At 41.1% G+C, this 17,752-nt stretch overlaps 1 pseudogene; it reads right to left on the minus strand.

Annotated features, from left to right (window-relative positions):
* Positions 1 to 14,565: 14,565 nt before the first annotated feature.
* LOC143621712 (protein kinase PINOID-like) lies at positions 14,566 to 17,231 on the minus strand (annotated as a pseudogene).
* Between the last annotated feature and the right edge of the window lie 521 nt (positions 17,232 to 17,752).

Consider the following 17,752-nt stretch of genomic DNA (forward strand, 5'->3'; position numbering starts at 1 on the left):
CAAAGGTCTTCGGAGGTCCATGAAGGAAACATTATCCCCATGCAGACCATAGCTTCTAGAGGACCAACTCCTATCGCAGATTCTTCTTATCCCAGCTACTCATCCGGGATGCCTACCTTCACCTAGCAAAGAGGTAACCCATATGATCCTATATCTTTTAACGCTAACCGTGGTCCCGTGCAGGATGCAGGTATTAACCAAGCTATAGCCAAGGAGCTACAGAATCTCAAGGATATGATATCAAGTGTTCCCGGGGTGATACGACCAATCCCCGAGATACCTGAGGGAAGTCACAAGTTATCCAGATTTGCTCCACCTATCTGTGATGCTGAAATCCCGAAGCGGTTCCAGACCCCCAACATGAAGACTTATGATGGGACCACTGATCCTAAAAAGCACGTTGCACAATATAGGGAGCGTATGGAAATCAACCCTATCCCGGAGAGACTCAAGGAAGCTTGCTTGTGCAAAGGCTTCGGATACACACTCACAGGATCCGCCTTAAAGTGGCTGCTAAGTCTTCCTCCCTTTTCAGTTACTTCTTTTTCACATTTAGTTAACTTGTTCAACAGCCAATTTTCCTGTAGTAGGAAATTTGAGAAGTTAACTAGTGATTTATACCGAGTTATCCAACCTTGACATGAATCCCTTAGGGATTTTGTTACGAGGTTCAGCAGGGAAGCTCTAGAAATCCCTAATCTTGACATGGCTACTGCTGTTGAAGCATTCAAGATGGGACTTCAGAGGGGCTCCCCCTTTTATGATAATATTGTGATGACTCCTTGCAGGTCTCTAGATGAAGTAAGAAACAGGGCACTCTGGGTCATACGATTGGAAGACGACAAGAGGATCCAAGATCGTCTGGGGGCTCAAACAGAACTGGAATCCCCTGACAAGAATAAAGGATCCTCATACAGGAACAACAACTCAAAGCCGTACACCAAGGTCTACAATCAAAATGTACGAACAGTCGAAGAAGGAGATGATGATGAAGACTATCCCTGCATCTTCGAGTATTGTTTCTCCGTAGATACCCATGGCTTAGTTTGTGCCATGAAGGATCTAGGGGAAAAAGCAAGGTGGCCCGAAAGAACGAGAAGACTACCACCTTCAAAGACAAGTCTAAGTGGTGTGCTTTCCACGAAGATTTTGGTCACATGACAGACGAGTGCATTGGCTTAAGGAAAGAAATTGGATACCTCCTGAGCAAGGGCCACTTCAAAGAACTCTTGGGAAGGAAGAAATCCAGGATCCTGAAGATCTTCCACAAAAAGCAACGCCACCACCACCGGATGCTCACGTGATCAACTTCGTCTCTAGAGACTATGACATATTTCAAACATCTTATCCTATAGAAGAATTCAAGTTGGACGATGAAAGAAGGCCACTCATCCCCACTACTCGAATAACTGATGAAAGGATATTCTTCGATTCAAGCATCCAGGATCCTCACCAGGATGAACTGGATGTACGAATGGTCAATTTCATCTATGGAGGATCCGACATATGAGGAACTTCCTTCTCAGCAGCAAAAGGCTCGTCAAAGTGATCAAGTTGGACAACGGAGAACGACCAATAGTATCTACCACTTTAACGACAGACAAAAGGATCTTCTTCGATGGGAAGACAAACTAAACATCCAGGATCCTCACCATGATGGTTTAATTATTACTTTATTTATTGCTAACCACTATGTACGCAGGATCCTAGTGGACGGTGGAAGCTCGGTCAACATCATCCAGCATGATGTCCTTAAGAAAATGAACATTCCAGATTCCAAGATCGTCCCTAGAACATCAGTGCTAGTCGGTTTCAGCGGAGAAACCAAGAAGACATTGGGGGACATCAACCTTCCAATTTATATTAAAGGGTTAAATTCATATCAAAAATTCTGTGTAATTGATAACCTTTCTTGTTGCAATGTTATTTTAGGTAGGCCCTGGCTCCATAGGATGAAGGCGGTGGCCTCAACCTACCACCAATGCAACAAACTACCAACTCCTTGGGGAGTAGTAATGATAGATGGTGACCAAGTGGAGACCAAGAATTATTATTCTTCATCCATGAAGCCGACAGCTAAACAGACAACAGCATAGCAATTACAGCAAAATCCTAGGAATGTACTGGAAGCTCGAGAGCAGGACCTAAAAGAAGAATATTTAGATCCTGAAGATCCAGACATGAAGGTGTTCCTAGGATCCTGTATACCTGACGAGATCGAGGAGGATATAATATCCTTCCTAAAGTGACGAAAATCCACATTTGCCTTCAGACATTCAGACATGACAGGTTTTTCTAAGGAGGTAATTACTCATAAATTGGGCCTTGATCATTCTATTAAACCCGTCCATCAGAAGCGAAGGAAATTCGCTCCTGAGAGGAACACGATCATACAAGAAGAAGTTGAAAAACTTCTTAAGGCCGATATGATCAGAGAGGTTAAGTATCTTCGATGGTTAGCTAATGTGGTTGTAGTTTCAAAAAAAGAATGGAAAGTGGAGGGTATGCGTTGATTTTACAGATTTAAACAAAGCATGTCCCAAGGATCCTTTCCCGTTACCACATATAGGCTCCATGGTGGATGCAACGGCAGGACATGAAATGTTTACCTTCATGGATGCTTCCTCTGGATTTCAACAAATTCAGATGGAACCATCTGATCAAGAGGATACCGCATTCATGACTCCTACCGGCATATATTGTTATATTGCTATGCCATTTGGACTAAGAAATGCAGGGGAAACATATCAAAGACTGGTCAACATGATGTTCAAGGATCAGTTAGGCAAAACCATGGAAGTCTATATAGATAACATGGTGGTGAAATCAAAGAAGGTCGAGGATCACCTCAGGGATCTCGAAGAAGCTTTCAATATCCTTGACCAGTACAATATGAAACTGAATCCGTTAAAATGCCACTTTGGTGTTAAGGCTGGAAAGTTTCTGGATATATGGTGACTAAAAGAGGAATTGAAACAAGCCCAGAGCAGATTGAAGCCATCATCAACCTAAAGTCACCTTCAAATGCCAAGGATATCCAAAGGCTCACGGGAAGAATAGCCGCTCTCAACAGATTCATCTCAAGATCCTCCGAGAAATGCAAAGACTTCTACGACATTCTTAAAAAGAATAAGAAGTTTGAATGGACAGAAAAGCATGAGGCTGCGCTCAAAGCCTTGAAGGATTACTTAACCTCAGCTCCAGCTCTGATGAAGCCTGTGGATGGAGAATCCTTATATATGTATCTTGCAGTTTCAGGTAATGCAATAAGTGATGTCCTCGTCAAGGATCATGAAGGTGAACAACACCCGGTATATTATGTAAGTAAAAGTCTATTAGATGCAGAAGCCATGTATTCTTACCTTGAAAAATTAATCCTAGCTTTGATTATGGCTTTCACTAAATTAAGACATTATTTTGAGACTCATACTATTATTTTGAGAACTAATTATCCTGTTAAGAATGTGCTTAGAAAACCGGAATTGTCAAGAAGGATGGCCAAGTGGGCTGTGAAGCTAAGTGCATATGACATTCAGTATGAGCCTAGAACAGCTATCAAATCGCAGGCACTAGCGGACTTTGTGGCTGATTTCAACAGTGACATGCAAAAGGAGGCTGATTTAGAAGTCTAACAACTAGAAGAAGCCAAGGATCCTTGGATCCTCTTCACAGATGGAGCATCCAACGTAAGAGGATCGGGATTGGGCATACTACTAAAATCGCCACAGGGGGACATAATACCCCAGTCCATTGCATACGCATTTCAAGCCACCAACAATGAAGCAGAGTACGAAGCACTCGTCGCAGGTTTACTTTTAGCAAAAAGCGTGAGGATCAGGTATCTTCAAGTTTATATAGATTCTTTACTTATAACTAACCACTTTAACGGTTCTTATGCCGTGAAAGGTGAGAAAATGATCAAATATTTAGAAGTTGTGAAGGAATTAGCAAAATCCTTCGAGTTGTTTAGTATTATTCAGGTACCAAGAGAGGAAAATGCCGGGGCGGATGCCTTAGCAAATTTAGCCTCGTCCTTGAAAATTCCAGAAGATACAAAGATCCTAATTATTCACATACTCTCGCCAGCAATAGGAAAGCGAGAAGTTGGGGAGATAACAAGTGACAAACAGATTGTACTTTTGGATCCATTATCCTCAGTCAGCCAAGGATCCTGGATCCTCCCAATCAAAAAATACATCCAATATGGAGAAATTCCAGCTACGGAGAATCCAAAATCCTTCAGACTCAAGGTATCGCAATATATTTTATTAGACGATATGCTATACAGAAAATCTCTTGCAGGTCCATACTTGAGGTGCATCGAGGATTCTGAGATAAGTACTCAAGAATTTTCATGAAGGAGATTGCGGCAATCACACAGGTGGAAGAGCATTATTTTCTAGAATACTTAGAACTGGATACTTCTGGCCAACAATGAAGAAGGATGCAGTGGAGTATTCAAGGAAATATGATGCTTGTCAAAGACATGCAAACAACCTTCATCAACCAGTGGAGCCTTTATATCCTATATCCTCCACATGGCCTTTCATGAAATGGGGTATGGATATTGTAGGTAAGCTACCAAAAGCACCCGGTGGAAAAGTCTTTATGCTTGCTATGACTGACTACTTCTCCAAATGGATTGAGGCAGAAGCATTTGTACAAGTCCGAGAAAGGGAAGTGATATCTTTTATTAAACGAAATATTATAACTAGATTTGGTGTTCCTTCTGAAATTGTTTGACAATGGTTCCCAGTTTATCGGGAATAGAACCACTAACTTTTGTGACAGTTGGGGCATCAAAATGATTACTTCCACTCCGGTTCATCCTTAAGCCAATGGTCAAGCAGAGTCTAGCAATAAGATCATCATCAACACTCTAAAGAATAAGCTAGGATCCAAGAAGGGAAAATGGGCTGAAGAACTTCCTTATGTTCTTTGGGCTGACAGGACTACGCCTAAAAATGCAACAGGCCAAACACCATTCTCATTGGTGTTTGGATCAAAAGCAGTAATTCCCACAGAAATGGTGGTTCCTACTGCGAGAACGAACATCCGTGATCCTCAAGCCAATGAGGAAATACTTCTTGAATACTTGGATACTATAGAAGAACTCATAGACCAAGCAAAAATCAGAATGGCAGCTTATCAACAAAGGGTAGCTGGGGCATACAACAAAAATATCAGAATCAGAAGATTTCAAGAAGGAGATCTAGTGTTAAGGAAAGCCTTCCAAAACACAACAAATCCGGCTGATGGGAAACTAGCGCCCAAATGGGAAGGACCTTATCAGATTGAGTCGGAAGCAGGAAAGGGGGCATATCATTTGCTCACAAAGGAAGGCAATAGACTACCGAGAACATGGAATGCTATCCACCTAAAGAAGTTTTTTTTCTAATCAGGATCCAGTATCTTGAGAGGATATATTATCCTCAAAGGATCAAGGATCTTAAAATCGGTAATATCTATCTGATTACTTATCTACTTTTTATTCTTATTATTCTAAGGATAATATATTCTTAACATTTATCTTTTTCAAGTTTTTAAGTAACAATGCAGATTTCGATAAGAGGTTCAAATTCTAAGAGGTTGGCCACCTCTCATTTCATATAAGGTACTTTACTATTTCCCTTGGCCTTGCCCACGATTGGGTATGACCCCCGATGGTCATATCCCCTACGGTTTAAAGGTTTTCACCTTTCTCACGATCGCCAGTTGTGCACGCTATTTGACGTATAGTTCGGGGCAGCGGGACCAGTACACGCTTAGTGGCTGACAATTTCGTTGTCTCCGGCTGTATGGAGGATCCTACGAATAATGGTAGACGTACCATTTCCTTAGGTTTAAGGGTTTTCACCTCTACTCAAGGGACTTGTCGCCAGTTTAATCCTAAGGTTTAAGGGGTTTTCACCTCTTCTCAAGGGCCATGTCGCCAGTTAACATCCGTATTTGGGCTTATCCCCAGTTACACGGGCTTGTCCCCAGATTGCACGGGCTTGTCCCCAATTGCACGGGCTTGTCCCCAGTTTATTTATGGGCTTGTCCCCAGCTTAATGGGTTTAGTCCCAGTTAATATTTTAAGTTGTTTGCAACAGATTCTAAGTTCATTGTGAAGATCAAGACTTATGGATTCAAAATCCTTAAATTGCTTCTAGCAGGATCACAGAAGGATAATTACTTATGGTAACTTAGGTCTAACCAGACCTTACGGTATGATTTCTGTTTATCGGTTTACACTTATTTGATTTCAGTTTATATCTTCATAGATATAAGGATTCATTATTCTCAATCTATTTTTATAAGGATTTAAGATCCTGGTTTATTTTTGCAAGGATATTTTATCCTAAAAACTTTTTACTAAAGAATATTTCTCAAAACTTTCAACAAGTATAAATCTATATCAAGCGAATAGTCAAAAGTTTTAGATTGTTATTAAACATGAGTCACCTGGACTTATCCAAAAATCTTAACCCGGATTTCACCATTCAAAAAATGAACCATCCACCCGGGTTAAACAGGTGTTACTAGTTGTTCATGATTTGCAGGGAGAAGGATATACATCCGGAAGGGAAGTTCCCATGGAAAATCCATTGATATATGACAATTATATCCATCTTGTCAAATCTCATATGATTTTGCAAAGAAGTTTGAATTCAAAGGCAAAATGACAGCTGTGATTTTATCACAACCGCCATTTTGGGGGCAACTGTTAGTGCACAGAAATTTGACACTGTGGATATGTTATCCTGGCATATGTTTTGGATCAGTTATCCTTAGCGTGTGTTCTAGATCCCGTCAGGATCAAGGATCCACCGTACTTATTATTTACTAATGGTTGTTCTCATGTGTAGTCTTATATTTAGTAGGTATAACGGTTAGAAGACTCAGTCAATCCACTAACTTGCAGTCAAGAAGATATTGACGTGTCTGGATCAGTTGCCCTTCTTAAGAGTTCCAAAGCTATGTCAGGATCATGGATCCTCGGTATTCGGTGCTGTTAACGGTTGTTTCTTATATGAAGGCTGATATATATCAAGTATAACGGCTCCAAGACCTGGTCTACCCCCTTTTTCGCAGCCTGAGTGATGGAGCACGTGGTCAAAGTGGCTGTTATGATTATAATGAAGACATGGCGGATTTTAGGGATTATTAGTTAATAGTCTTTAATATTAATAACTCCATTGAGTTATTATTTTTGATATATAATGGAGATTATGATCAGTTAGAAAACACATTGTATACACACACACTAGAGCAAAAACAAGCATTCTCTCTACACTAGCACACTTTGTAATCTCGATCATATACTCCACCGCATTTGTAACCACCTTTTGTTTATTAATATAATCGATGGTGATAGTTTTCACCGTCCGGGGGTTTTTTGTGCCGGAGACCACGATAATCATATACTTGTCGACCAAAGGTTACCTTGTCGATCATTGACTAAAGTAATTCGACCAAAGATTAGCTTATTAATCCTTGACCGGAGTTATTTTACCAAAGATTGCCTTGATAAGTTTTGACCGAAGTAAGATTATTTTGGTTAAGGGCTTTTTCCCTCGCGATCAAATCATTGTGTTCATCCAGATTACGATTACACACTCAATATTATCTTGTTAGCACCTTACCTCACAATTACGAATTTGGATACATTATCCTTGTGTGATTTTTGTCCAAATCACCTTAATTAGCTTATTATAAATGCTTATTAGTTATGGCCTTGCAATGGCCTTGTTTATGAACTATGATGTTCTATGCATTTATGTTTTGGTTGCTTGTCTTGTTAGTTTGATGTGATTTTAGCTAACTTTCCTTAAGAAGTTTTAGTGCTGCAGTCACTTTAGCTTCAAGGCTTCATTAGGTAAAAAGCACATGTTGACCACCCTTTGTATCACTACTTAGTGTATGTTTTTGTTTCGAAAACTTTTTCAAAGCTTAAGGAACGATTTGATGTAGGCTGTTCAGACCCGTCTATGAGACAAGTTTTCAGTTGAAAAAATTTTCTAAGTCTCATGGAGTTGTATTGATATAGGTACTCACCCCTTATATAGGTCCATTTAACCCTTGAACCTATTGAGCGATGTGGCCTGGGAGCTCATCCCCTTTAACCTGATTATAGAATAGTAAAGACAAGTTATGACAAAAACTTTATCATTCATTCAAGAGGTTGATGTTCACAAAAAGGAGAATTATACATCTCTTGAAATACATTTTAAGACTTTGACTAGACATGGAACCTTTTAAGGGTTTTGTCGTTCCAGTGTCTTGGAAGATTTTTGCCTTCTGTGTCGGCCAACTTGTAGGATCCACCCTTGTGAGCTTCAAGGATTGTGTATGACCCTTCCCACTTTGGGCCAAGTTTTCCTTGGTTTTCTTTCTTGCTGGCCTCATTGTTTCGGAGTACAAGTCTCCAGGCTTGAAACGTTCATGTTTTACTCTTGCATTGTAATAAGCTTCCATTTTCTTCTTGTACTTAGCCTCTTGTATTGCGGCTTGATCACGAACTTTTTCAAGGAGTTGCAAATTCAACATGGTCTCATTGTCGTTTGATTCGAGATCCATGTTGAGTGTTCTTTGAGTCACAACTCCGACTTCGGCTGGGATTACAGCTTCTGATCCGAACACTAAGCTGTAAGGTGTTCGTATGTGTCTTGTTTTTTCGGTTGTTCTTATTGCCCATAGAACATTTGGGAGTACTTCAAGCCAATTGTTGTTATGTCTTCCTAGCCTTGTTTTGATACCTTCAACAATGGTTCTGTTTGTTCTTTCAACTTGACCGTTGGATTGTGGGTAAGCAACCGAGCTGAACACTTGAGTGATTCGGAATTCTTTGCACCATGTGCTAAAAGGCTTCTCGGCAAATTGCTTCCCATTATCCGTGACCAACACTCCTGGCAACCCATAGCGTCAAATGATGCTTTCCCATACAAAGTCAATGACTTGTTTGCCCGTTATTTTTGCAAGTGATTGATTTCAGGCCACTTGGTGAAGTAGTCCTTGACTACCAACAAAAATTTTACCCCGCCCTTGGCTGGTGGGAATGGACCAACGATATCCATTCCCCACTTGTGGAATGGCCAAGCCGAAGAGATGGGAACCAGATCATGTTTAGGGCTTTTGGGAACAGGTGCATGAATTTGACAAGCTTCACATTTTTTGAGCTGTTCGGTTGCATCGTGGTGCATCGTGGGCCAGAAGTATCCAAGGTTCATCAACTTTGCAACCACCGTTCTTGGCCCAAAATGAGCTCCACATATTCCCTCATGAACCTCTTTGATCAGATACTGGCTTTGTTCAGGGCCCACACATCTTAGTAGTGGTGCAAGGTAAGCCTTTTTATAAAGGGTTTCTCCTTGCAACACATACTGTCGGGACTTGATTCGAACCCTTTCAGCCTCTGTCTGTTCCAAAGGTAACTCACCATTTTTGAGGAACTTTTCAATGGGAGTCATCCAACTGGGACCTTCTTCAGTGATTACATCTTGAACCTTCAATTATTGAATTGAAGGATTTTTCAACACTTCCACCAATACTTTCTTGGTGAGATGTGCAAATGTGAGGGATGCTAGCTTGCTCAGGGCATCCGCTTTCTTGTTTTGTGATTTTGGGACTTGCTTGATAGTGCACTCTTGAAATGTGGTTATCAACCCTTTTGCCTTTTCACGATACTTCTTCATGTTGGGCTCTTTTGCTACATAGCTATCATTGACTTGACTTGAAACAAGCAACGAGTCTGTGAAGACTTGTAGCTTTTGGATCTTCATCTCTTTGGCAATCTTCAGAACAGCGATCAATGCTTCGTATTAAGCTTCGTTGTTGGTGGTATGAAATTCAAGTCGAAGAGCATATGTAAATTCTAACCCTTCAGGGTTGATTAAAACGAGCCCAGCTCCTGACCCTTCGATGCTAGAAGCTTCATCGGTAAAAAGCTTCCAGGCTTCGGGGTCAAAAGGTTCAGTGGCAGTTGTGTGTATTTCAGGAGTGACTTGCTTCGGGATTTCTACAATGAAATCTGCCAAGACTTGGGCTTTGATGACTTTTCTTGGTACATAGGTGATGTTATGTTCACCTAGTTCTACAGCCCATTTGGCAAATCGGCCTGAATTTTCTGATTTTTCAAACACACTCTTGATGGGTTGGTCAGTGACCACTTGTATAGGGTGCGCTTGGAAGTACCTTCGAAGCCTTCTGGTCGTTTGAATTAAGGCAAGAGAAAGTTTTTCCAAGGGAGGATATTTGATCTCTGCCAGTTTTAGCGTTTTACTAAAGAAATAAATGGGTACCTGAACTTTGTCTCGTTCGATGGTTAGAACCGCGCTTAATGCTTCTTCAGCCACTGAGAGATAGACAGATATCAGTTTTCCTGTTTCAGGGGCTGCAATGGTTGGAAGTGAAGCCAAGTGTTGCTTCATTTGGTTGAAGGCTTCTTCTGCTTCTTCCGTCCACCTGAAATGTTTCTTGCTGGTGCAACCCTTTAACGTTTTGAAAAAGGGTAGGGATTTCTCAGCGAGCTTGGAGGTAAAACGCTTCAAGACTGCAAGCCTTCCGTTCAGGCTTTCCACTTCTTTTTTGCTTTGTGGAGATTTAGTTTCAAGAATAGCCTGACTTTGATGGGATTGGCTTTTATGCTTTGTTTCCCCACAATGTGTCCCAAAAACTTGCCTTCTTCGAACCCAAATGAGCATTTTCCATGGTTGAGCTTCATATTGATCTTTTTCAAGTTTTGGAAGGTTTCTTCTATGTCCTCAAGCATTTGATGCTCGGCTTTGCTTTGGATTACCAGATCGTCGACATAAGCTTCCAGGTTTCTGCTAATTTGACTAGCGAATGCTTTGTCGATCAAACATTGGTAAGTTGCACCGGCATTTCGTAGGCCAAAAGGCATCTTTTGATAACAGAAAATACCCTTGTCCGTGTGGAATGCGGTTTTTTCTTCATCTTCCACTTTCATGAGGATTTGATGATAACCCTTGTAAGCATCAAGAAAACACTTGAAGGGATGGCCGGTTAAGGAGTCAACCTTAAGGTCCATCTCGGGTAAGGGATAGCAATCCTTAGGGCATGCTTTGTTTAAGTCTTTGAAGTCGATGCACATCCTCCAAGACTTGTCAGGCTTTGGAACCATGACTGGATTAGCCACCCAAGATTGATACTTGACCTCCCGTAAGATCCCAGCTTGTACAAGCTTTTCGACCTCTTGACACGCTGCCAAGCTTCTTTCAGGAGCTAGGCTCCGTTTCTTTTGGACAACATGCTTGAAATCAGAAGGTATTTTCAGCTCATGCTCTGCAATGCTTCGAGGGATGTCGGTCATGTCTTCCGGGCACCAAGCAAAGACATCGTTGTAACATATCAACAGTTTCACAAGGTGTGAGAGGGTTTCTTTAGAAAGGCTTGTGTTTACCCGAACTTTTGTTCAGGATACTTTGGGTTTATGATCAAGCCTTGTTCTTCGTTTTCAGTTTTTGAAATTTCCCCTTCAACCGTGTAAACCTCTTGGGTAGGTTGAAGGGTTGAAATTCCTCTGTCAGTTAGGAACTTCTCAGCACCCTAACCAACTGAGACAGCCATGTTGAACGCGCACTGTCCTGGCCTTCCTATGATCACATCATAGTTGGAAGGTATGTTGATAACCACAAAAGTGAGTGGTTTGGTTTTCTTCATTTCGCCTTCACTAAAACAGACGTCAAGGGTTAGTTGGCCTAAAGGCTTTAAGGGTACATCGGCGATACCTTTTATAGAAGACCCGGAGGGTTGAAGCCTTGAACGTTCTTCTTTGCTTAGTTGATTGAAGAACCTTTCATACATGATCTCTGTGGCCGCCCTTGTGTCGATGTAGGCTTTGCTTGTTTTGAGTGTTCCCACATTCACTTCTACCACCAAAGGGTTTGAGAGTAAGTCACCTTGAGGTGGTGGGAAGCAGACACATTGAAGCTCCCAAGCCTCCAAGCGTTGTCGTTTGTGGGAAACACCATCGTCTATATTCACCATATTCACCTCTTTGCCTTTTCTTTCGGCCATCTTGTCCTTGACCCCTTTCACCAAATGAGCCAATTCCCCGGACTTAACAGCTTCCTCAATTCTTCTTTTGAGTTGAAAGCAATCGTTGGTGTGGTGACCTTTTTCTTCGTGAAAATCATAAAACTGGGTGGAGCTTTCGTTTTTCTTGCTCTTGGGCAAGGGTCGAGGTGGTCGGAAGTTGTGTTTCACCTCTTCCCTGGCAAGGATCTCCTGACGTGTTTTGGTTAAGGCTGTGAATTTCAAAGTCTTTTCCTGATTGGAGGGTTCCGGCCTTCAAGCCTTCGTTGATCTGAGCTCCTGGGGTATTTGTCATAGGGGTTGTAGTTCCCTTTCTTTCGGTTGGGGCTGTTGCCTCGCCAACTAGGAGTTCTCTTCCTTTGTTCTTTGAAATCAATGGCCTCCTCGCCTCGAATATGAGCTTCAGCTCGTTCGAGAGCTTCTTCAAGGGTTTTAGGTAAGCACTTGTTGAAGTCCCTTGTGAGGTATTCGGAGGTGATGGCGTTCATGAAGCCTGCCACCCTCATTTTTTCGTCAGCCCCCACATATTGTAACCTTTTTTTTTATACCTTTCGATAAAGTCTCGAAGGCCTTCATCATCTTTCTGCTTTATCTGGAAAATGACCGTGGCATCCTTGACATACCTCCTTTATTGTGAAAAGTGGGCCAAAAATCCTTTGCTCAGATCATCGAAGCTTCAGACGCTTTAAGCAGGAAGGTCATTGAACCATATCCTGGCTGATCCGACAAGTGTTTGCATGAACATTAAACAACATTCAGCATGGGACCACTTTTCAATTCTGGCAGCACCGGTAAATACCTGGAGGTGGTCTTCGGGATCCTCGGTCCCATCATATTTTTTTATATGGGGTGGCATTTTGATCTTTGTTTGAGAGTCATAATCGGCAATTTGTTGAGAGAAACAAGAAAGGTTGTCGGGCTTGTAAGGCTTCGCAAGGACTTCATCTATCCTTGTATTATGACTCGTTGTTCCTTGGTGAGTACCCAGTGCTTGGTTGATGAGCTAGGTCCAAGGGAAGTGTGCCATCATTTGAGCCATCATTTGAGGCATGAGGTTGAAGCCTTGAAGGCTTTCAGGGGTTGCTGCTGCTTGGTTTGTTCCCATGGGAGTGCTCATCGTTGCATTTCGAGCCAAGGGTAGGACCGACATGGCCTGTTCCCACGTGGTGGCTGTAGGAGGGGGAACACTTGAAGCTGGTGACTGCCATATTTGGTCGAAAGTGGTCTCGTGCCCAAGGGGTTGTGAAGTGTACAAAGGGAAAGCCGTTGGGCTTGGCTTTGCATAGGTATAAAGAGATGGGTTAAAAGGTTGGCAGGTTACACTTGGACCAGCTTCTAAACGAGAAGCAGCAGGACGTGAGCTGGTTAGAGGGGAAGGTGGACGTCCGAGTGACAATGAGGGTTCTGGGTCATCATACTCCAGCCTTAACCTTATCCCCTTCTCTCTTTCTTGGCTCACGTGTTGGTTAAGGAGATGTCTTAGTTGCAAGAAATGTCGTGACACTCCTTCCATCGTCTAGTCAACACGCTCCAGGGTGTTCGTGACTCCTGCATGAGGAGAAGGACTCCGGATCGTGAAGGGGTTGAAGTTCTAAAAGGTGAAAACTCGAGGAACAAAGGTTCCATCGAAGTACCTCCCGGGGTGGAAAAAATAGAGGTTGTTGCCGAAGTTTCTTGGCCGACACTTGGCGTCGGTGTTCTTGACACTTGGTCGACTTCATCGGGAGATTCACCTTCTGTCATGAAGATTCTGATGAGAATGGAGCTACACTACTGGTCTTTATGATAAAGTAAGCGGCGTAGCCCCACGGTGGGCGCCAACTTGTTGCTACAACAAAGATAAGACCAATGATAGTGAATGGGCTGGTTAGGCTAACAAGCTTCAAGGGTTCATGTTAACCTAATGCAGTTCGTGGTGTCCCTCTACGTTTGCAAAACGTAGAAGGAGGTTTACTAGTTTGTTGTTGATAGTTATAGTTCACCGAGGATCAAGAACCGTGATGTTTGGGATCTGTTCTTGAATGGTGTTCTTGGTGAAGCTATGAAGTTATTGAAGTAAGAAAGAAATAAGCTAAGAGTATATTTCTCAAGGAAGAAGAGAATATCAGGGAGAAGGTGTTATCTCCAGATCTGATGATCCCATGTTTATGGCTTAAGTCCCCCTTTTATAGAATGAGAGACCAAGCCCTTTATCCAGTGTACAAACTAATTGACCTCCGGTTCGCTTAGAGGGATGAATTGTGGGCGGGAAGCTTTGGACCGTTGGTCCGTGATTAAAATAATAGTATTTTATCTGAGCATGTCCCTTGCTCAGAGGGAACAGTGATGTGAGTCTTGAGTTAACATCGTGCTGTAGCACGTGGGTACTTGTTTACATAAGTTTGGGAGGGAAATGAAGCTTTTAACCTTTCAACCTTTTTAGCGTTAATGTGCTCCAGCCATTTTATTATTTCCTTAGGCTACCCCCATCATCACAGTCCAACAATAAACATCTGAATTTTCATTAGCAAAAATAGATCTACACCTAAACATAACTATATTTACATATCCTCATTAACAATTTCAACTATTCAGAAGAAACCAAACGACGTCGTTAGTCCACCCCGATGCCTCGACTCCGCCATCTTCGTCTTTTGTCCCGGGGTCACTAGCGGGGTTGCTGACCGGATAAGCGCGAAATTCAACCCGTTAAAAAACAGGTGGGTCTTAACTTCCGCGGCTCCAAGTTTCGACCCAAACCGGCTTTGTGGGTCCTTATCCAACAATCTAGATATCAAGTCGCGCGCTTGCTTTTCGCGCGAAGAGATAACGGGCACCGTTGGGAACCGTAAAGGCGTTTTTACAATGTTACGCAGCGTGGCTTCATTTGATACACCCGCAAACGGAGTGCAACCATAGATCATTTCGTATAAGAATATCCCGAGCGCCCACCAGTCGACAGCATTGGCGTGTGAATGACCCGAAGCGACTTCTGGCGCCACGTACTCGTGAGTGCCGACGAACGAACATGACCTGGCGGTGACAGGCTCGGCTACAAATAAATGTTGCGCGGTGGCGAAGGCCTGAATTTTCTTTGACCTAAAGAGTTGACTCGGAAGGCAAGAGAAATGATGTGACGTGTGACGTGGAGGGACGGGTGGGTCAGGCGATGACGAAAGCGATGGGATTGAATCAGAGAATAAGGAGAGGTCAAAATCAGTGAGCATGATATGACCGTCTGATCTGCCTAACACATTTTCAGGCTTTAGGTCTCTGTAGATTATTCCTAGCATGTGCAGATACTCTAAAGCTACTAATACCTCAGCAGCATAGAACCTAAATCTCCATCAAAATCAATATCAGAAACAAATGTATTCGGATGAATGATCAAATCATTTGCTCAATTTGTAGGTAAAAAGTCATCTGGAATTATCATAGATTAATTGGAAGAGTTAACGAATAGAAAGTTCGGCGAACTGTTCTTTTAATATTTGGCGGGAATGAACACGAACGTTCGATTAATTATAAAATCGAAAGTTCGACTAAGTGAATGAACACAAACAAAGGCCATATTCATTTATTTGTGTTTGTGAACTTTCAACAATGTATCATTTATGGTCGTTTATGTTCAATAATATTTGTTTGTTTATATTTGTTCATTAAAGCATTTTATATTTTTTAATGGCAAGTCTAATTTTATCATATAGATTTAAACAAAATTATTAATTATAAAACAAAAAATTATTTTATATGAAAATTAACATGTTAAAAAAAAGAGAAAATTCCCAAAATAGCCCATTTATAGAATATGGTTCCAAGTTTGTCCCCCTAAATTCAAGTTTCTAATTTTGTCTCTTTGGTATCTCGTCGCCGGCGACATGTTAGTGAACACCGACGATGTGTTAACATAACATAGGGTTGACGATGCGTTATGTTGCTAACATAGGGTAGCAGCGATGCGTTAATGTTTAAAGCAGGGGTTCCACGATGCTTTAGTGGATAACGCATCGCTGCTACCCTATGTTAGCAACATAAACGCATCGTCAACCCTATGTTATGTTAACACATCGTCGGTGTTCACTAACATGTCATCGGCGACGAGATACGTTTATGTTGCTAACATAGGGTAGCAACGATGCGTTATCAGCTAATTAACGCATCGTGGAACCCCTGCTTTAAACATTAACGCATCGCTGCTACCCTATGTTAGCAACATAACGCATCGTCAACCCTATGTTATGTCAACACATCGTCGATGTTCGCTAACATGTCGCCGGCGACGAGATACCAAAGAGACAAAGTTGGAAACTTGAATTTAGAGGGAAAAAATTGGAACCACATTTTATAAATGGGCTATTTTGGGAATTTTCCTTAAAAAAATACAGATACAAACTTGGTGCTGTGATTAACAGAACATTTGGGTATTGTTACGTTTACGGTTACGGTTAATAATTTTATATGAAAATTAACATGTTATTTCATATAAAATTATTTTATATGAAATAAAACATTTTATTGTTCATTTGTGCTGTGAATCGTTCACAAACAAGTTCATTTTCTTCTTAATGAACAGACACGAACAAGAAATTTCTTTTAGCATGTTCGTTAACCGTTTGTTTATCCGACAAAAACTTAACGGACAAAATGAATTAGACCACATTCGGTTTGGTTTGTTTACTGACCTAGCTAGAGTCCAAAATTGTTCACATTTCTACATATTGTCATTTCTAAATTATTACCGAACAAATTAAACAAAAGCAACAAAAAGGGAAGTAACTAAATTAAACATAAACAGAAACAGAAAAAGAAAAAGAAAGTAGACGTTCTAAACCAATACCTTGCAGCGGAGATAGAAAACCGTTTGTGCGGTTGCTTATGCCGGAGCGAATGCAAATCCCCACCGGAACAATACTCCATAACAACACACGAGTAATGCGACACGTCAAACTGTGCATAAACCGACGGCAAAACGGATGATCAAGCTTATTTAGTATCTTATTCTCCGTCACCGCTCTATCCGTCTTCTTCTTTACCGCCAACACCTCTCTATCCACCACCTTCATAGCATAATAACACTTTTCTTCCATGTCCTCATTCCGTAACCTGCATAGGTACACTTTTCCAATATCACCGCTTCCAATCTGCCGCACAAGGCAAAAGTCTCTAAAACTTAAGCTATTACTCGTGTTGTTCAACGTCATCGTCTTAATCGCCCACCAGTGGATGAGCATAAAACCGAATTAAAAAAAAAAAAAAACCGAAACATTGGTTAATTTTTGGTTAAGCATTTTTTAATAATCGAAAACAACCAAATTGAAATGATTAACCAATACGTTTATTCGTCATCTTCTTCTAATGTTATTATGTTCTAATACTTTAAAAAGATAATTTTCCAACAAAAAAATTTTACCATTGTATTTTTTATCTTGAATGTTTTAATTAATTTGTTTCAAATCAAATGACAATGACATTAAATTGTATTTATTCTTTTATATAGTGATTTTTTTTTCTCTTCACATGTTAAAACTTAAAACTAAGACTAAATTCTAGGGTAATCTTTATGTATATTTTGAAATTAATGCGTTTTATAATGCTTATGGTTTTCATTTTTGTAAAATTCTAACAGTCATCAAAAATTTAGTCTATATTAAAAGTTTGGCTTTAACGGTTAAATAACCGAACTGAACCGAATTAATAAATACTAAATTTACTATCACTACTCATGGAGCTTTGA

The sequence above is a fragment of the Bidens hawaiensis genome, unplaced genomic scaffold, assembly GCF_021521415.1.
Source record: "Bidens hawaiensis isolate Kalapana, Puna unplaced genomic scaffold, B.hawaiensis_p1.1 tig00000326_1, whole genome shotgun sequence".
NCBI lineage: Eukaryota > Viridiplantae > Streptophyta > Magnoliopsida > Asterales > Asteraceae > Bidens > Bidens hawaiensis.